Genomic DNA, 17,185 nt, shown 5'->3' with positions numbered 1-17,185 from the left:
GGCGGGCGGAGGAGGTCCGCAAAACTAGAGCGCTCGGTCCAGCGCTTCTAGAGCAGCACATCCACACCCAAGATGGCGGCCAAAAAGGGAGCAAGAGGCTGAAAGCCCACAGACCCGGACCCGCTAAGCAGCGGTGAGGATAACAATTATAATGCAGGTAGGGGCCAGGAACCCTCTTAAAAACAGGGGAGAATAAAATAAAATAAACCAAAATGCAAAAACTGGCGTTTTTTTAAAAGCGCGAAGCGCTAGCTTGTAATTCAGCGTGCAGGTCGCCAGCATGTAGATGTCCCAGTTGTCTTATAAGTAAATCAGATATGGTATGTGATCCTACAAGTTTCGTTAAGACATGGGCAGCCCTAGTGGCTTGGCAGGATAAGTGAATGGATTTCTTATGATTTAAACGGTTTCTTTTTTTCCTTTTTCCTATGATTTATCTGGAGCACTGATGGTTCCCTTGCCTCCAAAGTAACACAGGGCCCCCAAAAAATCGTGGTGTGAAATGGAGTTGAACTGGGAAAGCAGTGGCAACTTGAGGGATCAGGCCTGCTTTCTTACCAGTGGTATACGAAACTAGGGTTGGACCAGGATGACCAACTGTATAGAGGCGGCCAGTTTCCCATCAAGATTTCCAATAATGGTATATGAGGAAAAAAAAAAAAAAAATGTGACCAAAATGCATTGATAATCGTGATCTAGTTTATTGAATTACCGTGAAACATCTGATCTAATTCACGTGTATTTTTCTCAAACACCTCTTGGTAAAGACTATTGCAAACAGTAATCAACGTTTTAATAATACTTAAAAAACTTACAGATTTGCGTGTTCCTACTCCCAAAAAAAACACTTAACCTTCATACAACAATAAACACGTTTTAATTGTAATACCGGACTAATGCTTTGAAATACTCAATTGGTGATCATATTCTGCCGATTTATTCTTACAAAACCCAAGCCTAAATCCCCACGATTGCAAAGATCACGGCTCAGGGAGTTAATAAACTCAGAACAAAAAAAGATGTAACAGGAGGCGATTTTGTGAACTGTGTTGTCATGATACAAAACAGCAGAGACACTACAATCACGTGGTAACTGCATGCGCTGTAAATGCTTGCGATGTAATGCATTCTACTCTTCAGTTAAACTTGAGTACCACTGCAAAACTGACTAGGAAGTGAATCAGCTAGGTAGAGGTAAATAACATTGATTAATCTTTTTTATCCAATTTAGAACCTGAAAGACGTAGCGTGATTTGTGGGTCTAGAGCCACTGACCACAGAAAGCATTGTTTGGGGCCCACCAGTAGGGGGGGGGAGCACTGACCACAGACACAAAAATGGTGTGAAAAAGGCCGCTTTATTGAAAGCAAGTGCACCTTAAACATCCCAAACGTTGGCCTGTGCCGAACAAAACTATACCTCACTAAATAATGAAATGCCTAACAACCCACCACCCCCACCCCTAAATGGTTCCCCCAAAATTGCACATCAAATAAACATCCCACCTGCAACAAACCCCCCTGCCAAACTAACTATAACTTGACCTCAGTGTTCTTCACCACCTGCTAAACAGCCCAGGCCTCTTGCAATGTCCCCCCCCCCTTTTAAACTAGGAGAAGCGCCCCCTCAAGCGCAGCACACCAGCACCTGTTCCAGCGACACAAAACAAACTTTTCCCACTACCAGCAGTCCCCCAGTGCACCAACTTCCAAGAAAACCCTCTGACCCAAAAATACCCTCTCAAACCAGAAAAAACATTTACCAAAAGGGAGGGCGGGTGTGAAAAAAACTCGCCCCTAAACCGTCCCGGGACCGGCAGCTGTGTCACTTCCACCAAAATGGTGGATAGTGACACAAAATGCCAGGTATTATAGGCCCCCAGCCCAACCGGAGCCCAAAACCCTGCCGCCAGCCCAACCAGCCCAAATCACTTCCCGCTGTCTCCTCCGTGTCCCCCCTCCCCCCTACGGGCCCCAAAAACCCCTGGGGGAGGCAGGCCTCCCGATGGCAGCCCCCCCCGCCCCAAATCCCCATTCCAATTCAGAGGAAAACAGACAGGTGACCTTCCTGGTGAAAATATTTGAATCAGTTGACAATGTCGCTGATTTACTAGCATGCACTGTAAAGGAGCAAGCACATAGGGCAGCCATCTGGCAAGCTCCAAGAAACCATGATTGATGGGTCTTCTGCATAGCTCAAATACATGTTTTTATACCACTTAAATAAATCAAGTACATACACAAACCCCCTTAAGGGCAGAATGCAAAGAAAAAGATACATTTTAAATGTTTAGCTGCTCAAAACCATAAGCCAATAATTAAAGAAATTAAAAATGGCAGTTTCGTATTAAATAGTACGATGACAGAGAGCATAGGCATACATTTGAAAGAACACTGTCCTTTCCAACCAATTTTTAGATGTACCTTTGTCAAGAAAATTATAGAGTTAAAGGATGGATGAAAAACCTAATTGAGGGAAGCAAATGATGGATTATTTGTACAACGCGCTAAGGATTAGGGATCCGAGGGAGCGGCGACCTCTTTCCAGCGTAGTACAAGAAAGATGCAGATGTGGGGGATTCACGGGAGCCAGGTTTAGACTGGAGGTCCTGAAATCTAGCAGGTAGTCTTAATTTAGTAACAGGTCTGAGGCATTGGGCTATCCTGCACAGTAAGTCCCAGAATGTGCTTGGAGGTCCACACACTCAAGGGCCGGAGCTGGCTACACCTCACAGCATCCTGGTCCAGGAACGTGACACAGCGGCAGTCCAAAATGCAAATACTTGTCTCAGTTCTGCAAAGAAAGTCATGGAGACTTTGCCCAATCTTCAGCCTCACTCATATATTGCTCTCATGTTTAAAGACATCCTTGACAAGGTTATGCAGTGTTTGGAGAACTCCTATCAATAGCATCTGTGGTCGTGATCAGGGCGAATTTCACTTCTCCCCTACAGGCCAGGACAGGCGGCCAACGGCCATTCGATTTCGTCACCTCACAGCAATGCATCATGGGCTCGCTCACACGCCTTGAGTCCCGGGTTGCATCAGCCATCGTACAAGTCTTCATACATATGAAGCACGCGCCTCCACGTGCAACCTTTTCATACTGCTGGCCAGACACAGAGCAGTGTGCCCCCCGGTCCTGCACTGACCAGCCCTGGGAATGCGTGTTTCAGCCCAGACAGATGGTCTACGGAGCAGGGAGATAACTAACGCTTGGGAATCCACTGAAAGGCTTGCTGTAAGGGTGTCTGTCCCAGAGCTGAATTTTAAAAGTCTTCGGTTAGGGAAAAAAAGAAGCACTTGTCCCACTGTGTGCGCAACGTCAGTTGGTTGTTATGTCTCTCACCGGGCTGGACCCCTGAGAGGAAAGGTTCACATACACATATGTTCCTGACACGGGCCACTGTGAAACCACTCCTGATAGAGTCCAGAGGGTGGCCCTGCCCGTACCTTGCAGGGGGGCCCCCTCAATTATCTTTACGCCACTGTCTCCTCTACACCACTCCATTCCATGCCACTGCACTCTACTCTGCACCACGCCACTTTACACCATGCCACTTCACTCTGCACCACTGCACTGCACTCCACTATGCACTACTCTATTCTACTCCACTACACTTTGCACCACTTCACTCTATGCCTCTCTACTCTATTCTGCACCACTCTACTCTATGCAACTCTACTCTTCGCCACTGCACCTTTCACCACTGCCATATATTCCATTCCAGTCTAGGTCACGTCACTCTACTCTGCATAATTCCACTCTACATCACTCCACTCTACGCCACTCTGCAACACTTCACTCTACGCCACTGCACTCCATGCCAATACACTATATGCCAATGGACTCTACTTTATACCACTCCACTCTATGTCCTTGCTCTCTATGCCAATCAACTGTACGTCACTCTAATCTAATCTGCACAACTGCATTGTATGTCACTGCACTTTACACCATTACCCTGCACAACTCCACCCTACACAACCTCACACTACCTAGCCACACTCCACTCTTCGCCGCTTCACTTTGTTCTGAAACAATCTACTCTATGCCACTCTGCGTCATTCCCCTTTGTGCTTCTCCACTCTACGTCACTGTACTCTACGTCAATCCACTCTCCGTCAGTAAACAGTACTCTGCACCACTGCAGTCTATGCCACTGCTCTCTATGCCACTCTAGTCTATACCACCACACTCTATGCCAGTCTACGCCACTGCACTGTACGACACTCTACACTGCAACACTACATTCTTGAACTATATGCCACTCTACGCAGTACTACTGCACTCTACGTGACTGCACTCTGCAGCACTCTACTCTAGGCCATTCCACTCTACGCCCCTATACCCTACTGTGCACCACCTTGTGCCACTGCACTCTAATCCACCTTGCACCAATCTACCCGACTGTACTCTATGCCACTCTACATTGCACCACTCTACACTTGTACACTCTATGCCACTATACTCTTTGCCACTTTACTCGGCACCACTTCACTTTACTCCACTGTATTCTACACCACTGCAACCTATGCCACTCTACTCTGGAGCATTCCACTCTGCACCACTGCACTTGGCACCACTGCACTCTACTATGTACCACTCTAATCTATGCCACTGCATTCCAAAACACTGTATTTTACGCAGCTGAATGCTGTGCCACTGCACTGTACACCACTGCACGCTACTTCACTATATTCAGCATTCTGTGCAACACTCTATGCCAGTGCACTCTAAATCAGTTCATTTTACTCTATCCCACTCCATGCCCCTGCACTCTACTCCACTCTGCAGCACTCTACTCTATGCCACTGCACTCTACGCCACTCTACCTAACACCACACTGCACCAATCCCCTCTATGCCAATGCACCCTATGCCACGCTACATCTTGGCACTCTACAACACTCTACTCTGCACTACTACATTCTATGCCAATACACCTTACACCACTGCACTCTACGCCACTTTACATCACTCTACTCTGCACCACTGCTTTCTATGCCACTTCACTCTACTATGCATCACACTTATACATGCTCCTGCAGTCTATGATGCTGCTTTGTAAGTCACTGAATACAATGGCGCAGCACTCTAAGCCACTCTCCTGTTCAAAAATGTATACCAGTCCACTCTACTCTACACCACTCCAATCCACTCCACTGTTACTCACTCTATACCATTGCACTCTACTCTTCTCTGCACCATTCTACTCTACACCACTCTACGCCACTGTATTCTACTCCACTGCACTCTACACCACTGCACTCCACAACACTCTACTCTGCAACACTGCAGTCTATGCCACTGAACTTCACACTGCTCTGCACTACTACATTCTTTGCCAATGCCCTCTAAGCAACTACACTCTTCGCCACTCTACTCTGCATATCCGCACTCTATGCCACTTCACTGTGTGCCACTGCACTCTATAGCACTATACTCTACTCTACACCCCTCTACACCACAATACTTTACACCATTATAGGCCACTGCACTCTATTGTCTCCTCTCCACACAAGTGCACTCTATGACACTGTATTCAGCGACTCTGCACTCGACTATGCACAACTGCACTCTGCTCCGCTGCACTCTATTCCAATGTTCTCTATGCCACTCTACTCTGCACCACTGCACTCTGCAATGCTACATTGTACAACCCTGAAATCTATGCCCCTGCACTATACTATTTTTCACTCTATGCCCTTTACTCTGCAATACTCTACGCTAATGCACTCTACACCAGTCCACTCTACTCTAAGCCACTACACTGTATGCCACGCTTCGCAACTGCCTCTATGCCACTCTAGTACACAACAATCTATGCCACTCCACTCAGGGTCAGATTGGGATCACAATTTGGCCTGGGCACTGACGAAAAAAGTGGCCCACATTTGCGGGGCGTTGCCCAAATTCGTGGAGCGTGGCCCACATTCACTGGCGTGCCCTTTCATGAAACATACAATGTAAGTGGGAGGATGTTGTTCTTGGGAAGGACACAGGGCCACGACGAAGGACGCCATCTAGAATCCCATTTTCATCACGGCGGAGGTTGCCGACAAAGTTTAACCTTTAAGGACTGCTCGTACATCCGGTCCCCGTATTACCAACTTCCAGTACCCCGACTACATCACGGCGTCATTATGCGGACAAGGTTGTGAGCGCTTTGAGTCCCTCTACTACCGAACATAGAAAGATCTGAATTTGTTACAGCTCGTACGAATATTTTTATCGGTTCCAAAAGTCGTCATATGCTCTATCAATCCGCCAAGCCGACTCGTCGCATACAGCTAACTATATCGAGTTATAGCCACCTGTGAATAAGCATCTTCTTTTTTACCAACTCCAACTTGTCTGTGACCTCCGTAAGAAGCGCATAACTAAGAATTAGGATCAAGATAACGAGTGTATTACACTATGCGTCTTCCTTAACGAACAAAGTAATGAGATCGTAACCCTCTAGCTGAATAACCTATCCCGAATAAAAGCTCGAGAACAGTGTGCCACCTATTCCTTATTGTTATGTCTAATGTCCTATTGCAAATGACGGACTCCTGAAGAAGGCAAATGCCGAAACGCACGTAGAGTCTCCATCCACCGCTTTGCTTACTCCACTAGCCCCATTTAATATCATTGTCATTTGTGCTGCTTATTTATTAATTTTTCCTTCTGTCTATTTGTGGTTTAGTGGGTCTTCACATATGTTTTGTATTTGAATATGTTTGTCATTGATCTTTTAATGCAATATGTGTATATATATATATATAAGAGATGTTTAACATATATGAAGAAAATAATTTAAATAAAACAAAAAAATCCAATTTATATACAAACAGTAAGTCTAGTCTCAATTAGTTCTAGTCACATGCCATAATATTAAATTGTATGGTTTCCTTGGGTTTGTTGGCTAATTAATTTAGCTCACTATTTTTTGCTTTACAAAAAAGAGTTCATATTATTCCCTACAATTAGTGAGTTCATTAGGAGTAGGGGTCCCCTTCTTTCCAAATTGTGTTACACAGGGCCAATGTGACAATGTCCTACAAGCTGAGCAACTGAAAAACAGCGAGGGCCCTTTCTATTACCAAATTATTACCAACCCTCCAGCGCAGGAGCATCTGAAAACAGCGAGGCCCCTTTCTCTTACAATATTATTCCCCAGCCCTCCAGCGCAGGAGCACCTGAAAATAAGCAAAGGCCCCAGCTATTTGTAAATTACTCAACCCTCCCCAGCCCTTCACTACCTCAGGGCAATGGCGTGGCAGGAGAGGGGCTAAAGCAAAAATACAGCTTCTGGGCCATCCATGGGGGTGAGGGAGGAGGCTACGGTGAAGATGGTGCGAGTTCCCCACATCACCTGGCCCCCATAGTGAGACCTATTCTTCCTCGCCCACTATGGCCTGAATGAGAAGGGCTGTGGGCAAGGACTAATGCAAGCACTGTTTCTGGGCTGCGTGGGCCCCAGGGGGGCCGAGGTGAAAATGTCTCATAGGCCTGAGCAACACCTGGACCCCTGAGAGGCCTATTCTGGCAGACAATCACACCTCCCCAGCCCACCTTCAGCATGATTGCTTGGCAGGGCAGGGGGTCAAGGAGAGTCCATAGCTGATCATCGCTGAACGGCCGCCCAGCGAAGCTGCTTTTCTCTCCCTGTCAGTGCTCTCTGTGGACTAGTAAAGGGGGAAAAAACGGCCCACAGATTGCACTGCGGTCCTTCGGCCCATGCTTGAGTGCCCGCAGTGCCAATCCTCCCCTGACTCCACTTTACTCCACTTTTGATCATTCCACTCTACAACACTCCACGCCACTCTCCACTACACTCCTAACTTTTATCTGTGCTGAACAGCAGCCATGCTAGTGTACAACACGGCTACAACACATTGGCAAATCCAATAGCTCTTGCATAGGTGAGGCCTATTGCCTTCGCTAATGTTTTTTCTTAACTAAGTACTAATTGTGGGCTTTCGGGTGGGTTGTCCAATAAACTCACTGATACGGGGTTGCGAGGCAAAGAGGGTTTTATTATTTTATAGAGCCTCCTCTTTTGAACTGGTACTCGATAGAAAGGCAAAAGAATGTCAATGTCCTCTTTAACTTGTTTGGCGGTTCCCAGTCTCCGACTTTCCCGGTGCCATCTGGGCGTTGTAGTTCTTGCCTCCGCCGTCTTGTCTCTCGTTCCGGATTCGACCACAAAAGAAACAGAAATACAGAAACCACTATTAGATCGCGGTTTTGGGGTGTTTGTCAGGGAAGGGAAGTGAGGGACCACACGTGCTCGTTGTTCTCAAAGTGCCGGTGAGGTGAAGGGAAGGTAACGGTGCACTGAGGGTCGGTTGCTTGGTCTTACGGTGGTTTACCCCACTTACGTCCCGCCCACCCCGTGAACTTTGACCGTACCTGCTCGAGCCACACTTCGTGTGAAGTGTGGCTGGGCGATGCGCCTCCTCGTTGGCCTCCCGGCTTGTCGCGGTCGTCACGGGTCTTTCTCCCTTCGGTTTCTCCGCTCCGTGGTCCGCTGCCTCCGTTGTCACTGGGCTCCGTCCTCCGATGTTCCTCTAACGCCTCCTCTCTCCGCTGGTCTGCTCTCCAGTCCGCTCCCGGTCTCCTCCTCTGCTCACCCGCCTCCTGCCGTTGCTGTGCTTCGCTTGCGTCCTCTTCCGTCCTCCTCTGCTCACACGCCTCCTCCAGCCGATGTTCCTTGCTTTCTTCGCCTCCCGTCCTCCACTGTTCACACGTCTCGTCCAGCTGATGTTCCTTGCTTCCGTCGTCTCCCGTCCTCCAATGCTCACACGCCTCCTCCTCGTCTTCGGTTCTCCTCCACTCTGCTCCTCGCTCACGCCACCACTCTCCACTCCCTCCGGGTGTAAAACACACCTGGGATCGATTTGGGCGCACCTTTACCTCCTGTTGGGGGGCGGTCTCCGGCTCCAGCTCCGCCCAGTTAAAGAAACACGGCTCCTCCGGTTCCCGGGACGTTTGGGGCCAGTCCGTTACGGGTTTCCAGGCGTCTGCGTGCTGGGTGACAAAAGAGGACACAGGTAAAGGTAAGCCGGGAGGGCCCGGGTCCGGGTCCTCCTCGTCACACTAATGTTTCCAGAAAGCAACCTTACATGAAGGTTGTGTCCCAGACCCCAAAAAAGCTTCTATTGGGACTGCATTTAGGTGCGTCATTTCCCATAACAGACTATTTTGCAGCACATCTGCTGCAGTTTTGCACCTCATTTGTGGACCTTAGCGAAAGTACTTTACGTAAGCTGCCTAGAATAAACCTGGCAATTTATTTAGATGATGATAATAATAATAGCTTAAATTTATATAGGGCCTCATCCCACACTATTCACGTTGCTAAGTGCTGTAAAAAGCAGGTGATACTATTACCTAATTTAGAGGCACCACCGTAATTTGGCCTTCTTCACTACGAACCATTGATTAATTAGCATTTTTCTTAGAAATACCCTTCATTTCTTCATGCTAAATGTGCTCTAGAAAGCAAAACCAGATTAACATAAATCAACAATAATTTATATTTGTTTTACCACAAGAGACAACTATGTTGTCTGGTAAATATTTAACTGACTATTTTCAATAATATTTTGCTGTTTAAATAAATTGCAGCCATTCTTTACCACCTCGTTATCAAGGGGCGGCTGGCACAGACCGCGGGTGGGGGGAGCGCGCGCAGGGGAGGGGGGCGGCTCCGGCTGTGGGCTGCATAAAAAAATACGAATAAATAAAACTTACCTTTCCGCCGGGTCCTGCGACTTTTTCCTGCTCGCCTGTGCCCGACTCCAAGTCGGAACAGGAAGCAGGCAGCCAGGCTCCCACCCCAAGCCAATCACAACGCTCCACATATTGGTCTGTGAATTACAGTTCTTAAACATGATGAAATCCCAAAGCAAGGCTTTTTGTCTGCAACATTCGTTATACTGCTGCTTTTGACAGAGTAAATCTAAATAAACTCGAAAAAACCGAAGCCATGTGGACTAGGTAATACACTGTTAAGTCTTATTTTTCAAATATATCTGTACAACGCGCAGATCATTCTTAAATTGAAAGTTAATGTTTCTTTGCTAGTAGTTTACTGTCTTCAGAATGTCTGGTCCTCGTTGCAGCAAAATAGCCTTTTTAGGTTTCGCCTGGGACAGTGCATGGTTTGATGATTTTGGCGCTATTGTTTCTGAAGAAAAACTTTTATAAGGAGCTTTTAGCCTGCCCATTACTTACCATTGGTCGACTCCATAGTCACTCTCATTTCCTCATGAGTCAGTGCATCAGTTCAACTTCCTTCTTTGTGCATTGGCCCCTTGGATGGAGCATGGACCAAGCACTGATTCTTTGTTTTATTAGTGTTCCTCCGCTGATTGCCCAGAGATTAAGGTACTATAATTTTGCTTCTTATTGCTCCGTTGCTTGCCTGGATTTCTAACTAATAAGGTCAGGGAAAAACCTTGACATTAATGATTTACATAATCAGTTTAGCTCTTGCATTTCCCTGTGAAAATCACGAAAGCAGCAGCCTGTGTGATTCTAGACAAACTACCAACCAGCCTGTTGAGGCAGTATGCAGGATGTGTGGTGTCCTCCCAGAATCAGAATTTATAAATTCAGTTTCTATCATGAGAAATGTTCAATTCGAATGCCAATCATTATGGGAGAGTGTAAATTGTGTTTGCGCTATTAGATATTAGAGATTGTAATTACAGAGGTCTCAGGTCGGGCTATCATACATTGGCTTTTGTATAGTGTAAACATGACCCGCAGGCATTGGGTCACTTTACATGAGCACCAGTTACGTTACAGAAGGTCATATTTGGTTTCTTTCGGCACAGGGTGATTAAGCGATTTGCCCAGAATCGCAAGTATGCCGAAACTCGAACTAGGGGGCACATGCATCAAGATAGGCTTCTGCAATTCCTTAATTGCGATTATTAAGGAATCGCAAAAGCCTATGCATGTAGAACGCGCTTAAAAAATAGCGATTTCTAAACATTCCTTAATTGCGACTTGCAAATTAAGGAATGTCTTCTCATTCATTCCCATGGGCCCTACAGGCCCATAGGAATGAATGGGAATTGCATTCGCAATTTGCAAGTACCCAATAGGTACTCGCAAATTGCGCATGCAATTTCAAGGGTGCAAGGGTTCCAAAAGGATACCCTGTTGCACCCCTGAAATCGGCATATGAGTACATGTTGCATACACATATGCCCCAAGGGTATATGTGTGTTTAAAATGGAACTTTTCAAAGTTTTTACAAATTACCATCAAGTACGAATTGATGGTAATTTGCGACTCCTATTAGCGAAAGCGCAACATTTTTTACTTTAATGCATTGTATTTAAGGAATCTCAATTTGCGATTCCTTAAATGCAATTGCAATCCAAGTAATCACAATTTTGCAATTTCTTAAATTGCGATTTTTGCATATGTGATGATGCATTCCAAATGCAAAAATACCGGTCGCAAAGGGGCAGATTCTGAGAATCTGCCCGTTTGCGACCGTTTTTTCCTTTGATGCATGTGGGTCTTGGTTCTCCACTTCGCAAGTTGGCCACAATGACCCTAACACCACATCCGCTCCCATTTATTTTCCCACTTGGTAAATTTGCTATTTTAAGGTACCTCCTGCATGGAATAATAAGAGCAGCCCAGCAGCGCGCCCCCGAAAATGCTTTATGTAAACGCAGCAGTTAGTGCAGATCAAGTGACTAATTTAGTACCTCCTATTTAACCATCGCCTTCTCATTTTCAATCCTCTGAGGAGGGGCAGAGGAAAGGGGAGACAACAGCCCACAGGCTGCACAACTCCTCGCTCCAGCATTACAGGCAAGCATTGCCAAAGCCAGTAGATCTTACCTATATGACATCTATTGGTTTTGTTAATGTTTTTTGCTGTGGTGCACAGCAGTGTGGCTGCTGTGAAACATGGCTTAAAGTAAAGAAAACTGAAGCACTAAGATGTGATCAGCACTGGCTGCCTCATAGTGCTTTTTTTTACTTTACTCTTAGCCATGTTGCACGGCTCCCGGCTGTGCAACAGGGCAAAAAACATTGCAAAGCCAATAGATCTTGTACAGGCGAAATGTATTAGCTTTGCCAATGCTTGTTCTTAATAGTCCTCAAAACAAGACCCTCCTCATTGGTCTCTAAACTCATTTTTAGGGCTCGGCTGAACGCGCGGAAGCGCGTCTCCGCCGAGAACTTATTGTGGCTGTGTCTCCTTTCCAGGAGACATTCCTGGCCGCGCGCATCGCCTTGGAGGCGATTTGAAACGCGCACGCTAACGCGCTCGTTTCACTCTGTCTCTGTATGCATTTAATGTTCATTTATTTACGCGCTCGTTTCACTCTGTCTCTGTATGCATTTAATATTCATTTATTTACGCGCTCGTTTCACTCTGTCTCTGTATGCATTTAATGTTCATTTATTTAACATTTCCGTTAGTTGAACTACTTGCGATGTGCTTCCTGTCTCTTCTCGTGCAGTGAAACTTCAGGTAATTTGTAGTGTGAAGTCTGTTTGTTATTTGCCTCTCGCCCATGTGTAGGGTTGACTCGCATACGGGTTTGGATTAGGCTGACAACCTATGGGCGGTTGTGCCAATTAGACAACGTTTTCTTATCTATCAAAGCCAGACCATGTGCAGCCTGGCACAGTAACAGCGTGTACTATGCAAAGGAGGTGAGCGCTTTTTGTTTGGGCAGCGCTTTGAAATAGAACTTTATGAGAGTCTCGCCTCAGGAAGAATGGATTGCTCTTTCCTTATGACCGATGTGATGCAGCTGCGAAAGAAATCGGAGTGCGGAGGGGGGCCCCGGGCTCTGCATAAATCAACATTTTTCCGGGTGTCGGTAGAGATCTGTCTGAGAGCTGGCAGTGAGGCTGTGAATATTCCATGGTATTATTCAGCCGTGCCCTGTCTTAATTTCGGGGGTATCGAGCACCGTGCGCTGTTATACTGGGAACACCCCAACAAGGCTTTGATACTAGTATAGAGTCCAAGGGCATTTCATAATATTAGGAAGTGAGTGGTACAAAGCCAGAGAGAAGATAAATGGCTGGTGGCAGTTCATTTTTTCCCACCTTGACTGGCCTTACAGTTTACTTAACTTAGTTATACTCGTAGTGTGGATAGCACAACAGTCTGTTTACTCGTGATGGGCAGAGCCAGCACTTCTCAGCAGAACTGCTTTAATAGAGGACAATACCATCATTTCTGCATAGGCTTTGCTCTGTGTGTTAGACAGTACTATAATGTCTATACTGCGCTGCAATGCATTTATTAGGGCCGTGCCAGTCCGAGTGTATAGGAAACGAGGTCTGATGACGCAGTGAACAGTGCACAGTGGGTGCAAGGCTCCGCACGTGCGATCATTTGGAAGAACATAGGGACATACGCTGGGTTATTATAGCAAGGGGACCCCTCAGAAATGCTTGTTTTTTTTATTTTTTAACATTGTTGAAGGCATCATTACCTAAGTGTGGCTTACCTGCACAGCCCATTTAGCGCAGCTAGAACATTTCCCTGCACTTTAACCCTCATTACGAGGCGCTTTATCATTACGTTTGTGTGATAATTTATTAACATGGCAGCACATCTTTGTGTTGTCACAGGTGCAGTTTTCCAATCAAGTTTGGGTAATTTTAAATGTGCATCCGACGTTTAAAGGTGGTTTGATTCGTCATTTTCTGTCAGAGTGCCATAAATCATGCTGGCAATGGTACTCGCTCTAGCATGTCGACCTTTAGGTGGCTCGCATTTTGGATTATCTTACTGGCCAATACTGCTGATTAGTGGGCACCTACGTGTACGCTGAGCCTCTCTCCCCTTATACCATAGGTTACTTATCAACCGTTGTGCCTACCAAGCATTTCCAGCCACGAGAAGCACTATGCTTCAAAGTTTCCTAGTAGGTTTGTCACATCAAATGACCATGGCATTTATTTATGATTTAAAGAAATGTAATGAGCAATGCCAATAACTCTACCTTTAATGATGCCGAGCCCATTGCATTGTAAATGCTTGTTTGTTTTTGCTGCCTGTCCACAATCCATGATTCATACTTTTGGAGTCTTCATTGACAATGATCGCTCCCTCACCCACCAATGTAGTTGCCTTCATTCTTGCTGTTGTCTTGTCCCGCTGGGATTACTGCAAAAGCTGGTCCACTGGCCTCACGAAGAAGTCTTCTGCTAAACTACAATGAGCCCATGTTTATTCCCAGCTTGCACTGTCTGAAGCGTAATAACCTCGTAGCACATGCACTCACTCACTGCACTGCTCGGGCTCCCTGTGCTATAGGCAGTGGCGTCACTAGGGTTGGTGTCACCCGGTGCAGGTAACGCACGGTGTCACTCCCTCACGACTTACCGCATGGACCTTCTCCGCTCCAAGTCCGCCAGTGGACACAGATGGCAAATAATGGGACCATACAGAATCCTTAGTAACAGTCTTGGCCTCAGACTCGTCACTCAGTGGTTCACTTCACAGTTCACTCATACATATGAAGTGAACTGTGAAGTCAATCACTGAGTGAGGAGTCTAAGGCCTGCCCTGAGCAATCATGTTTCCTGCGCCGCGCACTGCGTGCAAGTACAATGCCCCGGGCCAGGACTAGGAGGCTGGAAGTGAAATTAAATGTGAGTTTAAAGAAGAAACATTTGTGGAATTACTGAAAAGAAAGTGCGCCCACAGACTGAATAATAAAATGATTTTTCTATTCTGTTTGCTTCATATTCTTGCCATTTTGTAGCAATGTAATTAATAATTTCCACTAATGTAAAAGAAGTCGCTTTATTTTTTCACCTTTTGAGAATGAAGGCGTTAGTTCAGCTCTATTAGAATTCACACTTGTTTCCAGCATGCCTTACGCGTGTGTAGTGGCAGCAAGCATTTAACTGACTGAACAAACTAATTGTCATTCACAATAGAATAGATTTTTGCAACATGTCCAAAACAATATTACTGCTTAAAATAAAAGTCCCAGCAGTGAGAAAACACCACCATATCTGACGGGGTTGCAGTTTGTCTACTGGGAAGACCGTCACCTTTTCCTGCAGCGCTTACAGGTGGTTCAAAATGCCACAGCAAGATTCGTTTTGGATGCTCCCAGACGTACTTCGGCTACGTTAGCCAGGAAAACACTGCACTGGCTTCCGGTAGAATACCGAGTACGGTTCAAGGTCCTGTGTATGACATATAAAGTCATCACAAAAAACAGTGACTCGGGAGTAAGCTCCATCATTTCCAACTACATCCCTGGAAGGAACTTGCGTTCCTCCGGGAAATTGCTTCTGTCAGCCCCTCGCATAAGAAGAGCCAAATGGGGTGGTAGGGCCTTTTCCACCCTTGCCCCTAAATGGTGGAACGAACTGCCTTTGGATCTCAGGTCCTTGCCCACGTTACAGGCATTTCGTGGTGCACTTAAAACTCGCCTCTTCCTGCAAGCTTATGTGTAATGGATGAATGGTTCTACTTTCTGATTTTATGGTTAGGCGCCTTGATACCTCCGGGTTATTGTTTTGCGCGTTATAAATTATTTTCAATCAAAGACAGCACGTAATTAGTTATTTATCCCCTCCTCCCAGTCCCTGAATCTGTAACATCTTTAAAACACACACACACACACACACACATATATATATATATTACCTACTGGCGATAGCCAGTAGGTATATATAGTTAGGACCTAGCTACCATAGGAAATCCGCAACATTCTATTGGGAATAACTTTGGCGCCGGTTGAGGAATTTGCATGTAAGTTTCCAAAATTTTGGCCAGCTCCGCTGCGCTCCTTCCCTGAAAGTTTTGGGGAGATTCGTGAAGTGGGGGCTGAGAAGGCTACAGCCCGTACCGCTGAACAGAATGACACCAAACTTGGCAAAATTGTAGGGACTGGTACGCAGAAGTGCCTTTGCTATATTTGGTGAAAATTGCTCCAGTGGTTTTTATGAAAATTAACTTCAAAAACACATATATATCTGGGCGGAGCCTGACCACACATCTCATCGTGAGATCTGATTGGCTGTCAGCACTTCATCCAAGAAGTGTTGGCAGCCATCTTGGGACCAATATACATGGTAGCACCTCATTAAAAAGTATTGTAGTTAATAGAGGGTTTTAGGACTTTAGTTACATTATAAATCATTTGTTGATGGTACCATACTCATTTTAGGAATTGTGGTGTGTTCTAAGGTGATTTTACCATGTGAAAAAGCCTTCTGCTGGGATATCATGAATCATGTTAGAAAGAAAACTATTCTCTTATGCTTTTCCCACAGTGGTTTGGAAGTGGATCTATAAGCTAAACTGAAAGCATATTTTCAGTAAATTCACATGATCTTTTTCAGTCATGTGAGAATGAAGTCTGACATTGTCAGTAAAACATGTACATCCAACAAGGACAGAGACTGTCAGTTGATTCCTTTGTGTTCTACTGCAGCCTCCTAGAGTGTTCTAAAGAACAACTAGAGTGCTAACAGTCCTTCTTATTACAAAGGTATGGCACACCTGAAGCCATCTTGATTGGAATAAAGTGGTAACTCTTAAAACATTTAATTTAAAAAGGAACAAAATGAGGGGGTATATTTTGCCATAGAAAGTATGATTAGTGCTGCAGAAAGAAAAAATAGGGCACATTTTGAGTGACTTCCCAAATCCTCTTCTATTTCATTAAAACATTCTGACATGCAGTCTCCCAAAATGGCCACCAGAGACAAAAGAGCCCAAATGTAGCCCAAATATCACCCAGATGTAGCCCAAGTATAGCCCAATGACAGAATGTCCCAGAGTGTTCTAAAGAACAACTAGAGCGCTAACAGTCTTACTTATGACAAAAGCATGGCACACCAGAAGCCATCTTGATTGGAATGAAGTGGTAAGTCTGAAAACATTTAATTTAAAAAGGAACAAGATGAGGGGTTCATTTTGCCATAGAAAGTATGATTAGCAGCAGACTTCCCTGGTGAGCAGTAGCTTTATTACAGTGATCTAATGAGCAACTAGAGTGCTAACATACAGAATTTATGGCAAATGTGTGACACATCTGAATGCCTTCTTGATGGAACCAAAGTAAAAAAGCATTGAAAATGCAATAGATCTCGCCCTCGTTTAAGTTAAAGCCATTCTGTTTGTAATGAGGTGGCTTTTTAGCTTTGCTTTTATTAGTGTTTTTAAAACTTTC

At 45.5% G+C, this 17,185-nt stretch overlaps 1 protein-coding gene across 2 annotated transcripts in view; it reads left to right on the top strand.

The window, feature by feature from the left end:
• CDK18 (cyclin dependent kinase 18) overlaps positions 1 to 17,185 on the top strand; it is a 613,826-nt gene that overhangs the window by 469,273 nt on the left and 127,368 nt on the right. The gene's annotated exons all lie outside the window — the stretch shown is intronic.

This window comes from Lissotriton helveticus, chromosome 5_1 (assembly GCF_964261635.1).
Source record: "Lissotriton helveticus chromosome 5_1, aLisHel1.1, whole genome shotgun sequence".
In the NCBI taxonomy this organism is placed as follows: Eukaryota; Metazoa; Chordata; class Amphibia; order Caudata; family Salamandridae; genus Lissotriton; species Lissotriton helveticus.
The sequence above is the reverse complement of the archived record's forward strand: the minus strand, read 5'-3'. Positions and strand labels throughout refer to the sequence as shown.